At 47.3% G+C, this 23,191-nt stretch overlaps 1 protein-coding gene across 5 annotated transcripts in view; it reads right to left on the bottom strand.

Annotated features, from left to right (window-relative positions):
* Nucleotides 1-23,191, bottom strand: part of NEXMIF (neurite extension and migration factor) — a 174,517-nt gene that overhangs the window by 41,432 nt on the left and 109,894 nt on the right. For 4 of the 5 annotated variants that reach the window (XM_051790275.1, XM_051790254.1, XM_051790243.1 and 1 more), the window contains one exon: nt 18,204-18,338. The gene's annotated coding sequence lies outside the window, so the exon portion shown is untranslated. Of the gene's footprint in view, nt 1-18,203; nt 18,339-21,295; nt 21,403-23,191 lie in introns of those variants that run through there. The other variant, XM_051790286.1, reaches the window with a different exon arrangement.

The raw sequence follows: 23,191 nt of genomic DNA, 5'->3' as shown, positions 1-23,191 counted from the left end.
CGGTCCCTGTGCCCACGTAGGTACAGAAACTCTAGTTCGAGTTTGTCTCTGTTCCAAGGCTCACTTGGAACCAAGGCTGAAGTCCCCCTATTTACCCACCATGACTTTGGAGCTGGTTTGGAAGGTGGAGGGAACAACAACAAAAAGTTAAGGGCATCTTCAGAGGGAAATTCTAGACTTAAGCTGTTATGGTTTTTCCTTCTCCTGTCCTAGGCTAAATTCTCCATTTTTGTTCCTAATAAATAGAGAACTGCAAGGGAAAGCTTTGTGGTACTTAATTCATTAAATGACCAAGTCTTTTTTCAAAGGCGAAACAATGAGTTACTGAAGTTTTTCCAAGTTTGCCAACTTGGGAAGTTGTTTTGGTCTATTGCTTTTAATGCCTCGTTGGACAAGTCAACTGCTTTTCCTACAGGATGCAATGGCAGAAGTACCCCATGTCTCCAAACAACACATCTCCTTGCACACTGGCACCTCCTCTGCCAAAGCACAGAGGGTGATGAGCCCAGGGATGTAGTGTTTGGGATTGCGTGTCCCAACTCCAACTGCTTGGGCCTGTTTTTCTAAAATTATTTTTCATTGGGAAGAGTCAACGCATCGTGAAGCTACCTCAGCTCCTGCGGGAGAAACCGCCACGAAATTCCGGAGAAAGTAGAGAAGTTCAGCTCAGTTCATGGCATCTCTGTGCACAGATTCATTACTATGGTTTAAGTCACAACAACAGTTCTGCAGCTCCTGTGCCCGGAGAGGGAGAGAGATGTTCCATAGGCAGGTGACAGAGATGCCTGAAAGGCTGCAGTAAATCCACCTTGGCTTTCCTCCCCACCAAGCCAAAACCTCTCCATCATTTCCCAATTTTTAAAGCAGACTACTCCCGTCTTTACAGCTGACACTTACACACTGTATGTACCAAGGATGCCAATATACAGGGTGACTTTCCTTCTGGGGGTTATTACTAAAATAACTATTGCTGGCTGCGGTATTATTGGAAATAAAACATTTTCATTTCACTCCAGAAAAGTGTCTTTGCAAGGCAGGAACATTCCTACCCTTGCACCCTGCCTATTTACTGGGGAAGCAGAGCACAAATAGAAATAGGAAAAAATGTTCACATGGAAACACAAGTAGGTTTAGGTGCAACTTTAGGCTTAAGAAAACCTTTGTTTAACATAGTTATGAGCAAAATAAATGTTTCCTCTTCATTAGCTTCAATTAAAAGAGTTGTTTTGTTTGAACTTCTCTCCTCTGCGTTTAAGTTGCACCAAATCTACAGTGTTGTTTGAAGTCATAAAATCAGAGAATAAGAAAATCAGAGAATTGTTTGAGTAGGAGAAGCCCTCTAAGATCTTTGAGTTCAGTCGTCCCCCCAACACTGCCAAGGCCACTACTAACCCCTGTCCCTGAGTGCCACATCTGCACATTCTTTTAAATCTCTCCAGGGACAAAGATTCCACCATTGCCCTGGGCAGCTGTGCCAGGGCTGGACAACCCTTTCAGGGAAGTAATTTTCCCCAATATCCAGCCTGACCCTCCCCTGGCACAGCTGGAGGCCATTTTCCCTTGTCCTGTCCCTTGTTCCCTGGGAGCAGAGCCCGACCCCCCCCTGGCTCCCCCCTCCTGTCAGGGGGTTGCAGAGCCAGAAGGTCCCCCCTGAGCCTCCTTTTCTCCAGGCTGAGCCCCCCCAGCTCCCTCAGCTGTATGAGTGTGAAAGAAAACACTGGAAAAGTAACAAAACCTGGAAGTGGGACTGATGGATATTCACTGTCCACAACCAGCAAAGTGCCAGCAGCAATCAGTCCCCTCAGTAGTGAAAAGAGATCTGAATTTTAAATCCCTTTTATTTACACAGCACAATGCCATTACAGATATGCTGAGCAGAGATGAGAAGAGCTGACAAAATTCTCTCTTTCCCCCTTTTTTCCCTCCCAGTGCCATGTGTTGGGCAGAGGACAAGGTTTGCTATTTCACACAGTTCCAGTGGAGGGAATCCCTGTGGATAAAGATGTCCAGTGTCAAACCAGGAGGCAGCGCTGCCCTTCATTCACTGGCCCCAAGGCACACATGGGTCACTCACTACTCATCACCCCAGGCAGCAGCATCACAGTTGGGTGAGATTCTGCCCACAGGGAATGGAATGATGATGATGACGATGATAACGATGATGGAAAAGAAGAGGAATGATGATGATGATAATAGCAATAATAACAGTCATAATAATAAGCACCCCACTAATGAAATTAAAATATTAATAATTTTATATAACTGTAAAAGGAAGAATATAAATATATAAAATATATATAATATAAAATACATATATATTTTATATATAAACATAAAATTTTAAATAATTTGAATTAAAAAAAATCATAGCCACATAAATAAATAAATAAATAAATTTAAAATGGTGCCTTTTTGACCAGGAAGGGATGGATGCACACAGACGTGAGGTAGTGCAGATGGGTGCAACATGTACAGGAGGCTTGGGGGCTTAGAGGGGTCCAGTAGGGATGGCTCTGGCACATCCAGGGCCTCTGCAGAGAACTGGAGCCAGGATGCAAATCCATCCCTCCCTGTACTGCTGCCAGGCTCCAGTAACTCTGCTGATAGTGGAATAACTGAGCTCTTGCTGCTAAAAAGGCCCCTTTGAACGTGTTGGAGTGTCTTACATAAGATGGCAATAAACTGGTACCAAAAAAGAAAGTAAGTAATTACACTACTGCCTTGTAAGCTTTGATTCTGTGCTGTTTGGGAACAATCTGAGGATTTTTTGTTAGGCTTATGAGGGTAATGCAGAGAACAGCAAAGGTTTGGAGGTGGGGTGGTCCAGCTTTCAAGCTCCCATGTCAAAAGCAGGTTTCCTTAGAATTTCACAGCCTGACAGGCACGACTAGAGAGAAGCAGGAGACATTTCTGCCCTTTCCTAGCAGCTTATGTATTATTCCTTAAAAAATAAAAAATAAAAAAGGAAAAGAAAAACTTTCAGAGAAATGTGGTGCCTTTATTCCCTTGTGTTGTTTAAACCTTTTTTCATGGCACTACACAATGAGCTTTCTTCAGGAAGTAGAACAGTAGCTTTTCCTCAGACCACAGTAAAGCAGTTACAGTTTCAGTGCCTTGAGAAGGTGGTGGATAAAATAAAAGAAAGGAGAAGAAGCAGCTAAAAAAGAGAGAATGAATGGGGAACTTGAATCAGGAGGAAAGGGAAAGGAAGAAAGAAGGAACAGGCATCAAGTGTAGGCATAATTGCAAAGCACCAGCACACTCTTGGCACCAGGGGAAAAAAAGGAATTGTAGATGAATCAGGAGTATGACAAAGAATCCCTTCAACAAGTTGTTTTTTATCACAACTTTTCTGCTCTGCAGCTACACTGCAACCAAGAGAAATTGCATCATGTCAACAGCAAGTTTAGAGAGATAAACTGACTCTGCACCGGGGGGAAGATGCCGGCACTGACTTGTGCTTTGCTCACCAGGCTGCAAGGAACGGTGAGAACAGCACAAACAGGGGGTTAGAGCCAAAACACACCTGCACCCAAAAGGGGCGTCTCCATAATTATCCTGGGGCGCCCATGGAGATGGAGAGGTCTGAACCTGAGTGTTTTGTGCAGGGAGAGGAACCAGCCCAAGGCAGGGACCGTCCCTGTGCTGGCACTGCTGGGGCACCACCGACCCTGGGGGCAGTTTGGGCCCCTCAAAACAAGGACACTGAGGGGCTGGAGCATGTCCAGGGAAGGAGCTGGGAAGGGGCTGGAGCACCAGGGGCACCTGAGGGAGCTGGGGGGGCTCAGCCTGGAGAAAAGGAGGCTCAGGGGGGACCTTCTGACTCTCTGCAACTCCCTGACAGGAGGAGGGAGCTGGGGGGGGTCGGGCTCTGCTCCCAGCAAAGAGAGAAAACGGCCTTAAGTTGCACCAGGGGAGGTTTGGGTTGGATATTAAAGAAAATTTCTTCATGGTAAGGGCTGTCCAACCCTGGCACAGCTGCCCAGGGTGTCCCCATTCCTGGGAGGATTTAACAGCCCTGTGGATGTGGCACTTGGGGATGTTGGGTTAATGGTGGCCTTGGCAGTGCTGGGGGAACAGCTGGACTTGATGGTCTTAGTGGGCTTTTTCAATCTAAACAATTCCATGATTCTGTTTTATGATTCCCTGCCTCTCTGATCCCTCACCAGCCAGCGTGGATGTGCTACTGCACTGAAGGGCTTCTCTGCTCCTTCCACAGGCTCCATCACCCTCCTCCCCGGCCTCTCCCCTCCGCTGCATCCTGGAGACTGGCTGCTGGTTTAAATGCAAATAGTGCACATGCAGGCACAGGATCTTTTTTTAAATTCTGAAAGCTGAGACTTCTAAGTTTATCTCAGAAGGACACTGGAAAGATGAATAGAGAGAAATTATGCAGAGAAAGAGAAAATATTCAAAGAGTAGAATTATGTATGCATAATTGCCTGGCTCCCTGGGGTGCACGGGCGAGTACACCAAGTCACTTTTTGAAATCATTCCCCACAACTCCTGTATCCTAATTATAGTGCCGTAAGTGGGGAGAAGCTAATTTTTAAACAGCCCTGATGGGGTAACTGGAAGAACCATGAGGATGCTGTTAACCCCTTGCCTACCAAGGGGATTCAAGAAAGAAGCAAACACAGAAGGAAAATAATGAAATGCTGGTGAACACAATGCATCGTTCTCTGGTTGATTTAAAGGTGTCCACTATGAGAACCAAGCAAGTACAAGCCTTCATGCTAGAGGAGAAACAGGGCAGAGATGCAGATACAGGCCAAAATGAAAAAAACCCACTGGTAAACACAATCTCTGCCCACACTTCGAAGGAGTTTGGAGTCAGCATTGTGGTGCTTCTGTGTCCCTTTGCTCTGCACAGCACGTTCTCAGCCAAAAGCTTTTTAAGTCCTAAATACGCTTGTGCAGGAACCTCTTTATCCATCTGGAAAACACAACCACAGCTGTGTGGGACCTCAGCACATCCCCCAGGGCACCACGACCACCGGCAGCAGAAAGAGCTCCATTTGGTGCTCCCTGGAAGCATCTGGCTGGTTGGCATGGGAAGGAGCTGGTTCCAGCAGGGATCTGCTGATCTGACACCTTATCACACCCCACAGGTCACAGACATGGATGAGGCAGCAAGAAAGGACAACACTATGTGGGGCTGATGCATTGCCTATGCAATGCTTAAACCTGACTTTATTTCAGGAAAATAAAAGGCAGGAGCAGTTCAGCCCTGCTTTCAAGTTGCACCAGGGGAGGTTTACGTCGAGTATTAGGAAAAATTTCTTTACCCAAAGGATTGTCCAGCCCTGGCACAGCTGCCCAGGGCAGTGGTGGAGTCACCATCCCTGGAGGGATTTAAAAGATGTGTGGCTGTGGCACTTGGGGACATGGGTTAGTGGTGGCCTTGGCAGTGCTGAGGGAATGGTTGGATTTGATGATCTTAGAGGGCTTTTCTAACCTAAGCGCTTCCATGCTCTCACACTGCCCTGTGAGCTCAGCTAATGCAGAAATCAGCCATCAACTGTCTTTTATTCTCACCATACTCAGCAAGGCAGAGCCAACTAAAAACACTGCAGTAAGTCCCTAAATTCAGATATTTTGACTAAAACTATCACTAGCATTTTGACCGAATTCCCTTTAAATTTCTCAGCCTGGTGATGTTTGTTCTCATTTACTCCAAACCCCTTCAAATGTTCCAATTAGCATTGTTTTTCCTCTACTGGAACAGATGCAGGCACACAATATTAAAATAAAAAAAAAAGATAAAATGCACCATTTACCCATCTCAGATAGGCAAAGAATAATTTTGTCCCTCAGCCATGTCTTGCACAATACCACTAAAAGCATGAAAACAACATTAGATCTTCCAGGGATGCAGCATGTGCGTCGGGCTATGGCTGCTTCAGCCCACTCCATGCAATACACCTGGACTCCAACATCTGTTGCTAAGGGAGAGAGAACAGCCACCCCAGACTGCATTATTTTTAATCCCCTGGGTATTCTGGTGTTTGCATTTCTACCATGCCCATTTGAGGAGACGGATCTCAGCAAAGCTCTCAGCCTGGGAAATGGAGGGCAGACACTTGCAGTTCCCCTCTCTGAGAAAAGCCACCTCCAAAATTTTATAGATAGCCACGCAATTTAAGACCAGAAGACTGTTTAAGAGGACCTCCTACAAAAATAAGCAATTAAATCTTCCCCAGTCACTTCTTTGTTGAGCACAATTATTTGTTCAGAGGAGAATTTGCAGAAAGTCATGCTCGACTCCAAGCATTGATCTCAGCATGTGAAGAACTCTCAGCACAGTCTTACAACTGATGAACTCTCTGCCAAGCCCATATTAATACCTAACCCTCATTTTCTGAAAATTAAATATTCAACTCAAATTGAACAGTTATTTTTTTGGCCAAAGTAATAGACACAATTTTGCTACTTAATCCTCTCCCATTGTCTCAAGTTCACTCAAATTACAGCCATTTGAACTGTGATCTGAGCTCCCCTGTGCTTAACGAACTAATTAGACCAAGGACAGCCAAACTTCCCAACTTCCTGAATACTAAATTCTTCATCTGGCCAAGAGCCACAGGACGAGCACTGCATGGTGTGTAAAGGAGGAGGAGGGAAGCAAAGAGCAGAAGCAGGTCCCAGATGGGTGACTTGGCTCCAGGGACATCCCAATGCTCCCCCCTCGTTCAGCTTCAAGGCAGGGGAACAACCACCATGAGCTGACAAAAAAGAAAATCAGCACTGAGTGGAAGACACAGTTATTCTCCTGCATATTTTCTATACTTTTCTATATCTTCTATACTTTCTTTGAAAGAAATGTTCTGAAGAAAACAGGAAAACCTGACACAGAGCCTCAAAACCTTGCTCTTTGTGGCACTTCCCCCAAAAGAGGAGATTCTGGTTTCTAATCTCATTTTGGGTGGTGGTGGGATTCCATCTCACTCCTGCTGATACTGCCTTCAAAAACCTCACCAAGGAGCCCTCAGTTTGCCTGAGCTCAGACCGCCCCTCGGGCCAGCGGGTCTCACTGTACTTCATCTCCTTCCCCGTCGTGTCCTCTCCAGCAAGGGCAGGATGACACAGCCATGCAAACGTGAGCAGATCTGGGATGGCACCCAGCTGTGGCACACGAGGTCAGCATGTAAAACATGGATACGCAAGATTGTCTGTGCAAATTTGCTTCTCCTGCTCTTAGGAGAAGAGAGGAAATAAGGCTCCTGGGGTAATAACATTTAAAAACAGATGCAAAGGAAGAGTTTGAGGATGAGAAGTAGGGCCGGGACCACAACATGTTGACAGCAGCACCTCACCTCTGGCTCAGATCTGGACCTAGAGCAGTAGCAAACCAAGAATTTCCTGAGACATGGTTTATTGCTGAGCCTGGGCTGAGCCTGACACAGAGATCAGCAGCATGGTCACCTCCTGCTGTTCTAACAGCACAACAGGAATGACAATACCTGAGCAGAAACTGAAACTGCTGTCTGGACTTGAAGGGGGTCCTGTCTGAACAAGAATGTGCAAATAAATCTGCACCACCGGCGTTAAGTTCTCCGGGCGAGCTTCAGGGTTGTCAATACAGGACTCACAGAATGGTCTGGGTTGGAAGGGACATTAAAGACCACCCAGTGCCACCCCCTGCCATGGGCAGGGACACCTTCCACTAGCCCAGGTCGCTCCAAGCCCCGTCCAACCTGGCCTTGGACACTTCCAGGGATGGGACAGCCACAGCTTCTCTGGGCAACCTGTGCCAGGGCCTCACAACCATCAACCCCACTGATTTCATATTATCATTATGATATGTGAAATACCCAAAGAAGAAACACATACAGATGTCAGGACAACAGAATCCTAGTGTTTGATGCAGCATCATCACATTTGCAATCAGCAGAGAATAGGGGATGAGGTCAGGGTGGGCAGAGAGAGCAGAAGGTAAGGAAGGACACAGGTTCACTCCATAATTCATAATGCCAGATGTGTCTACTGCCCCTTCAATCTACCACTTCCTGCAGACAAGATGTCAGAGAAGAGGTTAAGGAGGATCTGTAAGCACAGAAAATATTCCTGCAGGAGCCTGTTCAAACCACTTTCAGTGTACCATGAGTAGGCCTGCAAGTGTTGGGAACACAGAGCCAGGATATTCCCCAGAAGACACAACAGGTGGTACAGAGACAGAGAGCGCAGGACCAAGGACCACTGTGCAAGGGCAGGAAGGAGGAATCCTGGGAGAAGACTGAATTCAGGCAGACTTCCACAGGGATTTGCAAACTGGCTAAATGGGTGTCAGGGGACTGAGGACAAATTTGCTGTAGTTGCTTAGCTGGGTCCTGGGCACCTCCTGGAGACAGATCATCACATTGAGCTGGGCCCCTCCATGGCGGGGAGGCTCCAGGATGGGTCACTTTACAAGGAAGATCCAACTAAGTCCTACCCCGAGTCAGGGCTCTCGGCAGCACTGAGAACAGGCCCAGAGGAACAGAGTGCACGTGTCCCCCTTCCACCCCCAGAGCTTCCATTCGGTGCAGATGATCTTATAACAAGATCGATGAATCCTGATATAGCAGCACTCAAGATAAATGTTGCTTCAGAAGGGCTCTTGTGTGAGTATTTGGAGTGAAGAGGAGCTTGGGAGGGATGGATGATGAATGTGAAACAACAGAACATCACCAGCTGCTGGAAGCACTGTACCACCTTTTGTACAAACACACCTTTCAGGGTGATACTTGAAACTACCTGCAAAATTGTTTATTTTCAAGACTACTTTCCACTGCCTTTACAAAAGCTCTTTGCATCCACACAGATGTGTATGGATGTGTCTGACACAGAGTTCCCGTGTCACTGGCTCAGTGGGCTCCTGCAGCTCCAGATCAGAGGCATCCACACCTCGCAGGCGAGCACAGCTCCTCATCTCCAAGTGGGTGAGTGTGGGCTCACCTCCTTCCTGCAAGGCCCAGGTTCTTCAGACGGGTACTCTCCAAAATCTTGGGCATCTTGAACCTCACGTTGTGGACCTGCCTCTGCCTTGGGGCATTACATGGGTTTAACATCTCCAAAAAGACCACGACAGGCTACATCTCCAAAATACCTCTAGTCAGGCCACAACCATGTCAACAGGAAAACAAGCATCCTGGTGCCTCTCGAGACAAAGCTGCCAGAGCACTGCCCAGTGCAGCAGCACGAGCACCAGAGCTCACATCTCCAAAGGACTGGCAGCATGTGGCATGGAGCAAACCCAATCCCTGCAAAGCCAAGGATAGCTGGGAGTGAGGCACACCAGGGCATCATTTGAGCAGGATACACCACCTAGAATGGTGGTGTAGCACCTGCACTGCCTAGGACACAGATCCATAGACAACAGCTTCTTCAGGAACTTGATTCCCACAATCATGTCATTTTTAATTTCCACATTGACTTTCATTAAAAAAAAACAACACACACACAAAAAAAATTTAGGAATCTTCCCCCATCCTTCAGCCAGGTAAAATCCCCTACATGCTCTCAGCTCTGGCTGGCACAGTGAACAGTATCAGGAAGGGGAGGGAATGTTTATAAAATGGTTTTAACCAATTCAGTTTTAAGGCAATCTGTGCACAGTGGCAGAGGCAGCCCTGACTGCAGCAAACAGGGAGCAGGCTGGATCAATGGCAGGATGAAGGTGGGGGCAGGAAAGCAGGAGCAGCAGACTGTGGCACTGAGGCTGATAGCTTTGGAGCAATTTATTCAGTGAGAAATCCTGCCCAGAGCAACACGGGGGTCTGTGCAGGGAGTACGGCAACGCCTCAGAGGGAGACGGTCCCCAACTCCAGAGAGGATTAATACCAAACACTTCAGGAAAAGCAGGAAACTCTCCTTCTCTTACAAAAAGAAAATAAATAAATTATGGATTCATGGATCCAATCAGGCCCTCTGCAAAAACCAAAAAAGCTGCTGAAGAAACATCACATACAAAAAAATACCCAGCAAGACAAAAGCTCCAGCGCTGTTGCAGCATCGCTGCTGGGACAGCCCTTCCTCGCAGCCCATACCCTCAGGGCTCCTGGCCCTGCCACCTCGCCCCCAAACAAAACCCTGCTGCCAGCAATGGGGACGGGCTCTTCCTTTCCTGTGAAAAACGAAACCCCACGGAAAAATTTCCAACCCCTTCTCCAGCTCGGTCTCGCATCACTTCAGCAGCAAAGCTTTACCTGGAGATACAGTGTTTCCTCTCCCTGGTGGCCTCCATCCATGCTTTGGATGAATATTTAAGGAGTGGACAGGGAGAGCTGATTTTGGGATAGAACGAAGGCAAGTGGCTTGCTGGAACCCAGTTTTGACAAATGAGGGGAAGAATCGCGTCCGATGGCTCCGCACGCCCCGCGACGCACACTCGGGAGCTCTGGATCTCCACGCAGACAAAATTTGCTCAGAATTGCTCCTGCAGCCCAAGGATAATGCGATGCTCTTTCCACATCCCACAATCTCCATGCCCAAGCACATATGGTCTGGCTAAATAAGAAGCCTTGGAAAGGCTGTCAACAAGACTAGAGGAAGGTGTGCATCTGTGCAGAAACATATGCACACCCCAGCACTGCACAGTGAGCCATGGAAAGGGTCCTCGTGCCCAGAATCCCACCAAAACCTGCTTGGGTCCAGCAGAACTGGACCAGGGACACCATGGCTGCCACTTTCCTTTGTGCTGCATGACTGAAACCCCGTTGTTCTGCTTCCAAGGAGCCTCTTGCCAGGGAATCTAAGATGTTCCCCATATTGGTCCAGGATTTCACAGCATTGCTGCTCCGGCCCTCGTTTATAGACCCACTTATGTGTTTGTTTCAAAGTCTGCACTTTATGTTCATCTGTGAAAATCTCCCCCGTGGTACTAAAAGCAATGGAATAATCTACTACTTCAACCCTCATCCCTCAGAGAATTCTGCAGTTTAAAAAAAAAAACGAAAAAGAAAAAGAAAAAAAAAAACTGGTTGAATTTGATTAAACCTTTGGAATCTCTCCAATATTTCCAGTTATTCCATCTGTAGAAACACTCTACTGGCACTTGGCACATTCAGAGCATTAACTGCCTTCTAAATCAGCAGCAGTTCTGCCTAACAATTTGGCATTTGCACAGTGCCTTGTAAATCACCCACCTTACATCTCTGGGTACGAGGACTGAACCCTCCAAAAAGCCCATTACTGCCTCGGAGAAATTCTTCAGGAAGAAAATACCTTCTTATGGGTTTGTCTCTTGACAAAAAGAGGGGGGGGTGGCATTCAGTGGGCACAGTACTAACACTGAGGCTCATGGTGTTACTATGGCAGTAAAATGAAACCCAATGCAGCCAGCTGGTTGCTATACTGCTATTAGAGCTTCTTTTCTGTTTTTGACCTTTCTAGAACTCTCCAAAAGGCATTAATCTGTACAAAACCCAACCAGGATCCCAGGCGTGACGTCAGGTGAAGGTGTTGGTGCCGGGGTCCTCCCGGCGGGCTCCATAGAGGAGATGATTCCCATTCCGTCGGCCAGGATTTGCTTGTTGTTTCTTTTTTTTTTTGTAAGTCAGGAACCAGGCTCAGAACGACTGCAGCTCCAAATCAAGCCACAAAGCAGCAGGAAAGCACTCAGCAATATCAGCAGCGATTTGTGCACTTCTTGGTTGCAAACAAAGAGCGGAGAAGGTCGGCGTTGTTACCTCCCGCTTCCACGGCGCCTCTCCCCTTTTGTCTACCCAAATCCTTGGAGGCTAAAAACCTCCCCTTTCCAAACAGCTCCCGGCTCCGAGCTCTTCTGAAAACCCCTTCTCCTTATCTTTATCCACACCTGACCCTTTCTTATGCCTCCTCATCGACAAAGTCTAGGGAAATCATCAAATTAAGCTCCCAGCTCATGCCTTCTCCCTTGCCTTTGCCTCAGACCTTGTTTCCTGCTGCTGAACTGTGCTCTGGTTAGTGGGTCCTTCCCAGCATGGATTTGGGCTGTGAACTGTATGGGGGGAGGAAAAAAACATAAGGAAGAAAAGAACAAGGCAAAATCGAAAAGAAACATGCAGTTAACTCTCCTCCTCCTCCTGCCCTTTGCTTCTAAAATCTGCCTTATTGATTTGTACACGTACTGTGACCCTGCAGTGTCAGAAATCCAGGGTCACCTGAGGACTTTGAGACGGTCACTGTGCCCTGCAGTGGGACTGCTTGGAATCTGACAGCAAGACCGAGTTCAGAGCTTTGTGCTTAAAAAGGGCTGCCCAGGACAGTCAGGGCTGGAGAGGAATTTCTTGCCTCTTGTTTTGCAGGTGGAGATCCAACACAAGGAGCTGAACTGCTCCGGGCCTGTCCCACTACAAGAGGCAGTAATTCCAACTGTTTACTCATCATCATTCTTTTGGAATTAGTGGCTTAGTTAATGCTCCCCATGCTAACATTTAAAAGAATTGTATTTTTTCCATTCTTTGGTGTTCTGTACTCTTTTCTTGCTTGGTGTCTTTTTTTCTTTTAACTCCAAGGAAGAATAACTTCCCTTGGCTGCAGTTAATTGCACCAAGCAGTAGTGAGGACCCACAGTCTCCTTCGCTCATTTTTAATCAGTTTATCAAGCAGAGCAGAGTCCCATCCTACACCCCACCATGGATCAGCAGGATCCTGTGCCACATCCATAAGCCCAGGGTTTGGGTTCTGAGGCACTTAAGTGTTCCTCAGCAAATGGCTTAACTCACTGCTCTGCAAGGAGCTGCTGGGGACTGGGTGTCACTGGGACCCCAAAGGATGCTGCTCCTCCAGAGCTCAGCAACACACCCCAGCGTGTCCCTCGTGCTCTCAGCCCAGGCCCTGGGTGAGGTGCAGGGGCTCCAGTGCTGCCCTGGCATAGAGGTCGGAGCAGGATAAAGGATCCTGAAGCTTGGAGAAGGACAGTTGAGCTCAGGTAAATGCTCCCAACCAGGGCTGGGAGAGTGTGGCCAGCACCGGCTTCTGCAGCCACCAAAAAAACAGATGAGTCTCGACTCTGTGGCCACTTTGCACATGATGAAAATGTCTCTCCCTCACATCCCCAAACCCTAAAAATAATAAATAACTAGAGCTCTGCCTGCAGCCAGCGATGCATACGAGATGACTGCCTTCTCAACACGAGAGCAAAAGGGCAAATGAATCACATTACACTCCATGAATAAAAACAGAGTCTTAATGCAACAGCGACTTAATGATTCTGTCTTGGATGCACGAGAGTTTGGCCTCATTGTCAGAGGTGCTGAGCATCCTAACTCCCCCCCCCTCAGCCCATGGGGATGGCCAGCACTCGGTACCTTGGGGCTGTCCCGTGTCCCACGGGTGCTGAGGAAATCTCCCCACCTGGCAGGGAGGCTTTCCCTGAGGTTAGGGAAATTAAAAGCTGTTAGCAGTTGGCCTGGGCTAAGGACCTCATATCTCAACCTGCTGCACCCAAATCCATCTCCAGGAAGGTGGATTAGGGTTTGCAACTCTGTTTGAACTGTGCTTTTACTCCCTGCAAAGTGAAGATGAGCAAGTCCTGCCCGTGATGCTGCCCTTGGAGCAGAGTGCGAGCCCTGCACTCTCCAGAATGTTTACCACTGGCACCAGGAGGCAACCAAGGCATCTCCCCAGCCCAGCTGGCATATTCCCTATGCAGGAGTGGAAGGGGACGGTGGTATGAGCCTCCCAAAATGGAGAAAAGAGCATTTCCACACAACCCCGTTAGCAAGGTGCTCACAGAGCTGTTATGGAAAAGCACATGTGGAGGGACAGCAGAACAAAACCAAATCCCACTGTCATGGCATTATTTGGAATGGGCTTCTGCACAGCCCAAGGCTGCCAAGCAGCAACACAAGAACACAGGGAGATCAGGAATAAACTACTCTGGGACCCTGCTGGGGTGCCGAACACGTCACCTCCCCTTCCTAAGCTTTCTGGGCTCCCTGTGGTATTTAAAACCAATCCTGTTCCCGCTTTGTTGGGCAAACCTCGCCGTTCCCTTCTAAACATCCCCTTGCACTGCTGGGATTTCCCACAGGAAGCTCCAGTGTCACATCCCTGTCACAGTCAACGTGCCATCAGTGCCAACGTGCTGCACCCCGGCCCTGGCAGCAACAGGAGGGAGGAATGAAAAATCCCCACACCTTCCCTATTTTCCTATATCTGTTTGGAAAACACATCCCAGAACAACCTCTCCAAAACAACATCACTCCTCTGGCAAACAAAAAGGAAGTCAAAGGCAAACTATTTATTGTCAAACCCTCTTCCTTGGTTGTAAAATACTGCTTAATTTTATCCCTTAGGCATCTATTATCTCATAGCCCATATTATTTTTCCAGCTATTACTGCTGAATTTTCCCCATCCAGAAAGTCCGTACAGACACAAGCCAATTTCCATCTTGGCATAATTGTTTAGGAGAAACAAGCAGCTGTTTCACTGGGGTCCTAAAGAATAGAGGGGGAATCGATGCTTCTCTCTCCGTGAGCTGCCCACAAGAAACCTTGGAAGAAAGTCATGTGTTCTCTGCCACCAGCACTGTCACCCTCCCAGGGGACCCTTGGTGATCAGGGCATCCTGCAAAGGCAGGGAGGAGAAGCTGGGGGAATCCACCAGACCCCTCATTTACAACCCCCCTCTGTTGTAGAAATAAAACATATTTATGCTGAGCATAAATATGTCTTTTTTTTTCTTTAAGTAAAAACTGCTGATTTTTAGTCAAAGCTTGAAATAAAAAGTAAAACCTATGGCTAATGGAATCTGTTTGTCAAAATGCTTGGACTGTTTCTGTCTCCCATTTTTACCTCCTGTTGGCTTGGTTGGGTTTTTTTACCAGCAGAGCTTCTGTGGGGGCTCAAAATTCTGCAAAATGCTAACACTGGCCATGTAAGCAAGCACAGGACCTTCTCAAGGAACAAAGTCCACAAGCCTCATTTTATGGAGACCTTGGCCACGTGATTACTGCTGTCAATTGGCACAGGAAGGACCAGCACACACCTGAAGAGGTGCAGGTTTGCAGAAGAGACCCCAGGAAACAATCTCTGCTTCTCAGACTAACCCAGACTGTAGCACAGAGCAGATAAAAAATGGCAAACAAGCCTAGAAACTCTCACTAAAAATATATATAATTGAAGCAATTAAGTAATAAGCAAAATTGCAAAATAATGTAAAGGCATACAAATGAGCCAGAATTCCTGGTGAAAGCTGTGGAAGACAAGGTGTGTCTGCGTGGGTGAGGTGGACAGAAAGCTGGGTGCCCATCCTGGTTTGCATTCCCGTGGGTATTTTCCATGCAGAAGTATGTCAGAGAATCAGAGAACATCCTGAGCTGGAAGGGACCCACAAGGATCATCCAGTCCCGCTCCTGGTCTTGCCCAGACACCCCAACAATCCCCCCTGTCCCTCAGAGCGTTGTCCAAACCCTCCTGGCGCTCTGGCAGCCTTGGGGCTGTGCCCACTGCCCTGGGGAGCCTGGGCAGTGCCCAACCAGCCTCTGGGGGAAGAACCTTTGCCTGAGATCCAACCTGAGCCTGCCCTGGCACAGCTCCAGCCATTCCCTCAGGTCCTGTTGCTGGGGTAGGGATGTAATTCAGCTGAATTCCAATTTGGGTTAAACAGTTGTTGACACCATTTTCCCTTAAGACACAGCTATTTACAGTAGTCTTGGGATACTGGAGTTTACTTTTCATGTCATGCCTGCACGTCCAAGGACTTCCCAATGAGTGGGCAGAAAGGGATTTGTGATAACAGGGAGGAATAGGAAAACGTTCCTTAGGGACCATGCAAAGCCTAAGAGAGCTCAGCACCTGGCTGTGGGGCAGAGCATCCCCCACATCCTCCTTCATTTAAACACTTTATTCCTTCTTCCAACAAAAGACTTTCCCATCCTGGCTTTAGATGCTCGATTAAAAAAAGAAGCACCAGAGCTTTGCCACACTCCCATCCTGTCCAGTGGGTGTTCCCCCAGCAAACAGGAGCTGCAGGCAGAGGCCGCGTGGCAATGAGTCAGGGAGGCAGAAAGGCGTGAAAGCAGGATGAATGGAACGGCAATAAACCCGCAATATTTCAGCGTGGTACTGAGCTCCTGGATAACCTCCATCCATCAGCGTTATCGGAGCCTGGGAGCTCTCCAGGGCTGTGCTCACAGCGGGGCCACTGGCACAGAAGGGGCCGTGGCCACGCGGGTGCATCAGCCACGGACTGAGGCCACCGCGAGCTGTGCCAGGGGCTGGGGCCATCCAGCCACTCTCCATCTCCAGCCCCTCGGATCCTCCTCCAGAACAACGAGGAAAACACTCAGGCTTTTACCAGCATCTCACCCGAGGCATGGGAGAAAAGTGATGGGCAGCAAGTGCCCCAGGCCAGGAAATGGACCTGCTTGGGGACTCTCCAGGAAGGAGGAAAAGGGCTCACACATCTCGGGTCTGACCCCAGCAGCAATCCAGGTGCATTGCTTCAGGAACAGGAACCTGAGAAATATATTTAAAAAGGAAAGTTGTTCCCCGCAAAAAGCTGGAAAACAATTCAAAAGACCAAATCAGAAAAAGAAGATTCTTCTCAAGTCACCCTCAAAAACTCCAGTGCCCTTTCATTCCCCATTTCTCATGGAGGCACAAAGTGTGACAGCTTCTCTTTGGGGCAATGATGGGCAACCTTCCCCTTCTTCATATCTACAGAGAGATTACATTAACATCACTAGGAAGCAGAGGATAGGGACTACCTCAATCCTTTATTTCCTGGAGCATGAAGTACAAAATACACTCCCAGCCCATTTTTAGAAACAGCCACTTGTTTTTGCAGAAGGATCTAATGGCTGCCTGCACCTCCTGCCATCACTGCCCGTATCTTGCTCCATCCCCTCCATCCTGGTGGGAGATCCATCCACGCTTCCACAGCACAAAGCAGCCATGCACAGGCTCTCCTTGCATGTCAAGCTCATGGCATTACACAGAGAGCTGGCAGCCCCAAAAAACAGAGCTCTGCATCCCCCTCAATGACCTACAGCTTGGACACAGGTTGGGGCAACCTGTCCAGGCTGTGAATAAAAATCTCCACTCTCTCCTCCAAAAGAAGCTAATTCCCCATTAGTGCTGCAGCAAACTCAGGCAGTCATCAAGAAAAAAGCTTTTTAAAGAGATATAACCAAGGATTTTTGTATTGAAACACACACCACAGATGGTGGAGCAGACGAGGATTAATTCATGAATCATATTTCTTAAATGATACAATCTCTCTTTTCACTTCCATACTTTCCCTTTTTGACTCAGAAGCAGGGATTTAAGATGCCCTTCCCAGATATGAATTTTGCATGAACTAACACTGCAGGGGTAAGAAAAAAAACCCCCACAGCAGCAATAAACCAGAAAATCCAGATGTTTAAAAAGAAGATCTCGCATGTAAGTGAAGGCATTTCCTGTCCATCTATACAAGAACACGTGTGGAAATGCAATATATGCAAGCACAGAACTGGGAATGGGGTGGGGAAACACATTCCCTAACATTTGGAGCTTACTAATGCTTCAGCCAGGGTTCTGAATTTCACAAAAGCTGATTTTCTGTCTCCTCCTATTTTATTCGCCACCCTCGCAGCAAAAGAAAAGCCTTAAGAGAAACATTTGTACCGAAAGGGCCTCCCCGCTCTGCTGGGCGGGTTTGTCCCTCCTCCAGCCCCCATCAACGCCTTCCTTCAGAAAATCCCGGCGCAGGCACCACTGGGTTGCTCTCCAGGAAAAGCTCGTGGAGCCCCCAGAACCGAGGGACTGCAGAAACCAGCAGAAGACAAAACATCCTGCCCCGTGCACACGGATCCCCAGCCCAGCTGAGAGAGGTTTGAAGCGGGAGAGAGAGAAGGAAATGACACGAGAGCTCTTCAGCAGCAGGAGACTCCGATCTCCCAGCTCCTGCTCAGCTGGGAAGCTCCTTCAGACCAGCCAAAGCCATGTCAAGCCCCCATCCTGTGCAGAGCCACTGCTCCCACCCAGGCAGGAGCAGAGATGGATCCAGGCTGAGAAGAATCAGTACCAATACTCCAAACTGGCAGTACCAACATTCCAAACCGCCGGCACGCTGCCCTTCTGGGCACCTTCTCACCTGCAATACCTTTCTTTCACCACCAAATCAGCATTTCAGTCATTTTTTCCACTTTGCTCACAAAGCAGCTGTGCATGTGCTTAACAGCTTCTTTACACAGTCCTGCACTTACTATTGTGGCTTTACACACAAAATAAAGGTGAAAAAAATTACTTACCCTTCAATTATTTCAACCTTTCCCTGCTCTGTGTGTGACGTGGGCTTCTCTTTTGGTTACTATTTCCAGATTTGGTCTTTGGGTAGGTGAATGGAAGAGGAGAATGAAAGGAGTTGTATTTGATGACGATGAAGACTGCAAAATAAAGAGAAGCATTTCAGTCAGAACAGTCCTCTCTATACATACAGATCAGATTATATTAAATTAAATTAGTGACACCTACATAAATGCTTCCTACTGTTTTTACGCACACATACAAATATCACAACTGTCAAGGAGAATGTGGCTGTCAGTGATACGGCAGGGGGGAAAAAAAGAGCAATTTCTAAAATGGAAGGAGAAAAAGGAAGTCTAGGATAACAACCAGCATTTGAGCAGCAGCAAAGGGGCTGCTGCCGGTTTGCAGGAGCCCATGGAACTGCCCTGGGAGCACGGAAAGGGCTTGAGCAGCGTGGAAGCACCACGGGCAGAGAAACTGCAGCAACAACCCCGACAAATGCTCTTCTGCTTCCCAAAATACCACACTGGCTTGTGAGAAAGCAGGGAAGGAGCCGAGTTTCAGAAGACACAATTCCCCCATCCCCTGGAACGATGGAAGGACTCCTAGAACGGGAAGGGATTAATAATTTGGTCACTGTACCAGGAAGCACCCCCCTAAAAAACAGATTAATCTCCCACCATCTGTTTTAATAGCAGAATTTCTGCTAAGTGGTTTTCCCCTCCACAGCCCCACACATCCATGTAAACAGACAAACAAACCATTTGGCCTCCTGCAGCCCTGGCTACGCAGCTGCTCGGAGCAGGGCTGCTGCCTTTGACTCCATGCCAAGGCTGAATTCCTGCCATCCCATTTCCTCCTACACCTCATGCCCTGCTCCTGTGCAAACTCTTGGGGTGCCTCCCCCCAAATCCATGTCCATCTTACTTGGCAGCCTGGGATCCTTAAATATCATTTCCTCGTAACTGAGAAAAAGAACCAAGATGAGGAATGAGAGGAACTGACTTCCATGCTATTATTTTTCTCATGGCAACTCTCCCATCCTCTGGATGCAACTGGCACCTCCAGCACTGTGAGCCCCAGCCCAAACACCAAAAACATGCCTGAAAAGCGTGTTTACAAAATTACTTCAGAGATGCCATGCCAGGTAGTGGAAAAAACCAAATCCTTGAGTCAAGGAGACTGTCTCTTTGGTTGGAAAATCACAAAGGTCACTTCAAGGAGTATGTAAAAATACATGCTAACATTGAAGAGGTAAAAATATAACACTAAATAACACTTTTTATACCCAAATCAGCATTTAACACTTGCCCAGAGGTCTTTGATAAATCCCAGGCACTTTAACAAAGCAAGGAAGCTTTTCACTGCTATTTAGCAGAACAGGGCAAGTAAAGCACAAGAGAATAAAACTGCTCAAGACATCTAGGACCAAGTCAGAAAGAAACAGCCAGGTCTCCACATCCAGCCCCTCCATCACCAAACACCCTGCCAGGCTGCTGGATTGAAATAGAAATGCTATTGTTAGCCCTAAGAAACGCAGACTCATTAACATTTATTTTAGTGCTATAAAATATATTTTTAAATACTTGAAGAAACAATCTGGAGGAAGTGCTAAAGCCCAGAGCATATTTTCAGTATGTCCCAGCTTTTCCAGCTGGACAGACACAGACCCTCTCGGAGGCCACAGCACGGGGACCTCCAGCCACCCAGAAAAGCAGCACACGCAACTCCCTGCCCCTGCTCCTCCTCCCAGGTTGTTCAGTTAGAGGTAAATCTAAAAATGTCACTGATTTTAATTACTCGTGGACAGCAGAAACCCCAAAGTATCATTCCCCACAAGTTTTTAATGTGTGTGGGGGTTTATATGTGAATAACACTTGGAAAGCCAGGAACCCGATGCCCGCAGGGACAGGTCCTCGAGGAGCTCGCCAGCAGAAACCCGTCAGCACAGACAAATCCTGGTGAACACCTCCCACAGAGCCACAGGTCAGTGTGCAGATCTCAGCACCTCATCCCAAAAGCTAACGGAGACAAACAACGTTTGCAACTTGTGGAGCAGAAGCACGACCAGGGAGAGGAAAGAAGGCACCTCCCCACCCTCGTGAAGAGCAGCAACCCCCACCCATCCCATGAGCTCTCGGGAGAGGGGTTTGGCGTTGGTTAAGAGGAGCAGTGGTTGTTCCAGCAGTATCCACAAGCATGTCCAGAGAAAAACACGGTGCGGGGGGATATTGAGCCACGGAGGTAGAAGAGATTCAGCACAGAGAACAGAACCCAGAGGGACACACGGACACACAGACACAGTGCCTTGCTTCTACCAAACCCAAATGTATCAAGAATGCAAAGGATGCACTTTATCTTGTATAAACACTTTATAAGACAATTTCAGTTTTCCATCTGATCCAGCCAGCCCTGGACCACCTTGGATAAAAGAAAACGGGAGGAGACAAGAAGGGAGAAGAAATAGTTTTCTTCTTTTTTACTGTCAAAAAAATTTATCACAGAGTTTGTGTTTCACAGGCTTCCCGTGCTTTCAGAGTGGTCTTTAATTGGTGTTTTGGTGGGGGGAAACAAAGGACCAAGACAATTTCTTCAGTTCCAGAGTGGGTTCAATAAACACCCACTGGGATTTGCCATCCCAAGCTTGGAGACAACACCTTCCCCAGGACCAAGAGGCCACCCTGTCCCGGGGCACTGGCCACGGCACAACGGAGCTGGAGGAGCCAATGCTCTGATATTTAAAGCCACTCATCTTTCCCCGGTGTGGAGAGGCAGGACGTGCTCTGGAGCCCAGCCACGGTGGTCCCTGGCACGGTGCAGATGGCAGCGGTTTGATACCCGGCACTCAACGCAATCTGCACGAGCTGCAGCAGGCACCAAGTTCAAAGTCAAAATGAACATTTGTTCTACAACAAAACACATTGCAAATGATCCCTAACAAATTTTAGCTGTTGGTACAGTCAGATAAGAGCACAGTAGCACAGATCATCCCTGTTGTTACTGCAAGCTCTGTGCTGCTGAACATGTGAGTGGCAATGCAGAGAGAGAGCGATAGTTTGTATTTTGGTATAAATTATAGAGCAGCATAATAGACCTGAAGAGGCAGCTCCACTCTTCCCTGCATTGCTTCCCTCACATTTTGAAGCTCGTTAAATTTCTTCCTGTTTAGTTGCTTTATTTTGGTTCCTTGCTGCATAAAACTGTTGCGCGTACGCCGAGCGCCGAAGCCGAATAAATAATGGCAAAACTTTCCCTGCAAAAACTCTGAGAGCTGTTATGTAAAGCAGAGAGGGTATCAGCAGATAGAGACAACTCAGAGGCAACCTGAGGGTTGGGATTCTGTGTCAGCTCAACACACAGGGGAAATAACCCTTTAATCCAGTGCAGTGTATTTCATTTACTGTAGTGTTATCCAGTTCGAAGATGTTATGAAAGGAATCCCTGGAGAGACTTAAGACTTCAAAACCAGCCTGAGTTTGAACTTAATTCCACTGTTGCAAAAGGCTGGAGCTGTGGAAGATGACCTTTTCCGTACCTTGCATGCCAGGAGCCATCCTGCCTCATAATGTCACGCCAAATTAGAATATTCTCTTTTTGTTTTACTCAGGATTTTGTTTTGTCTTGTCTTTTTAATTAAAAGCATCTGTCACTATTAATGAAACAGGGGGAAAAAAAGAAAAAATATCAATAACACAAAAAAAATTAAAGCCAGTGATGTCCAGAGAGATGAGGAGAGTCAAAAAGCTGGATAATTAACAGTGGAACTTTCGCCTCCACATGAGCTCACCACCAGAGCCCAGGTGAGGACTGAAGGAGCATTGGTGCCATCTCCTTGCTGCTCATCACCTGTCCAAAACAAAGGGAGGTTCCTCAGATCCATCCCCCAAATCCCATCAGCAGCAGGACCTTGGGTGGCCTCTTCTTGGACTGGAAATGAGAGGGGAAAAATACTTTTAAAGTGCAGCCCCCAATATTGCTCAGGTCTTGTCAAGGTTATCCTAAATAAAAGTTCAGATACACTTTAAAAACCAGACCATAAATCCACGTTAGTGAATCAGAAGCTGGTGGAACCTCTGTGATGGCAGGGATGAAGGTGTGAGGTCTGATCTTCCATCAAACGGAGGAGCTTCACTGCCCAGAGAATATTTTTAAGCAATCCTGCAGGAAACTTATTGAACAAGTCATGGAAACCCCAGTTAAACTTGTTCACTACTGTTAATTGCCTCCATGGACTTTACTGTTTAGAGGTGGAACCATAAAAGGCCAGTTTTCACTCGCTGCATCTTCCAATTTGGATTGTGAGTGCAATTAAATGTACATTTATATTTTCCAAAAATAGGGTTCTCCCACAAAATACAAAATTAATTACAAAATGTCTTCCTAATGTGAAATTATTTAGCCTGTTAAAGTGGTACAAACAGCTTTATTGGATCATTAATGGTTAGAAATGTTCAGTCAGCACAGTTGGAAAAAATGTAAACTAAATATGTCAAGGATACATTGCTTTCAACTCTCACTATTTTTTTCATGTCTTATTTCATGGTAGATAAGTGAAAAATCTTTTTACCTGACTTAGTGAGAGGCTCATTTACTCATGCAAATTTAAAACCAAGTGTCATAATACAATGAAATTATAAAAACATATCAAAAAGGAGTTAGTGAGTCACTAAATTTAGCTCCTAATGGAGTTCAAGCTGTCTTACACAGTTGTATGTGCTCTGGTGCTCTGTAAACACCAGAGCGGAGCTCGGAAATCATCCCATGTGCCTGGGGTTTCTGGAGAAGTCCTTCATGTTTCCAGCCCTCCTCACCTGGATCTAAGGAAAACTCAGATTTTGATCCCAGCCAAGGTTAGGAAGACGCCCAGCATTAAATAAATTAAAATCTATAGTGAAGAGCTCTGGGCAAGCACCAGGTTCTGAGGAGCCACATTCCAAACTCCGGTACTGGAGCAGACCTGGGGTGATTTGCAGGAGGGATACTCAGCATC

This window comes from Manacus candei, unplaced genomic scaffold (genome assembly GCF_025592945.1).
Source record: "Manacus candei isolate 608988 ecotype Guabito, Panama unplaced genomic scaffold, ASM2559294v1 h1tg000003l, whole genome shotgun sequence".
Taxonomy (NCBI): Eukaryota; Metazoa; Chordata; class Aves; order Passeriformes; family Pipridae; genus Manacus; species Manacus candei.
Note: the sequence above shows the minus strand (reverse complement) of the source record. Positions and strands in the feature narration are given on the sequence as shown.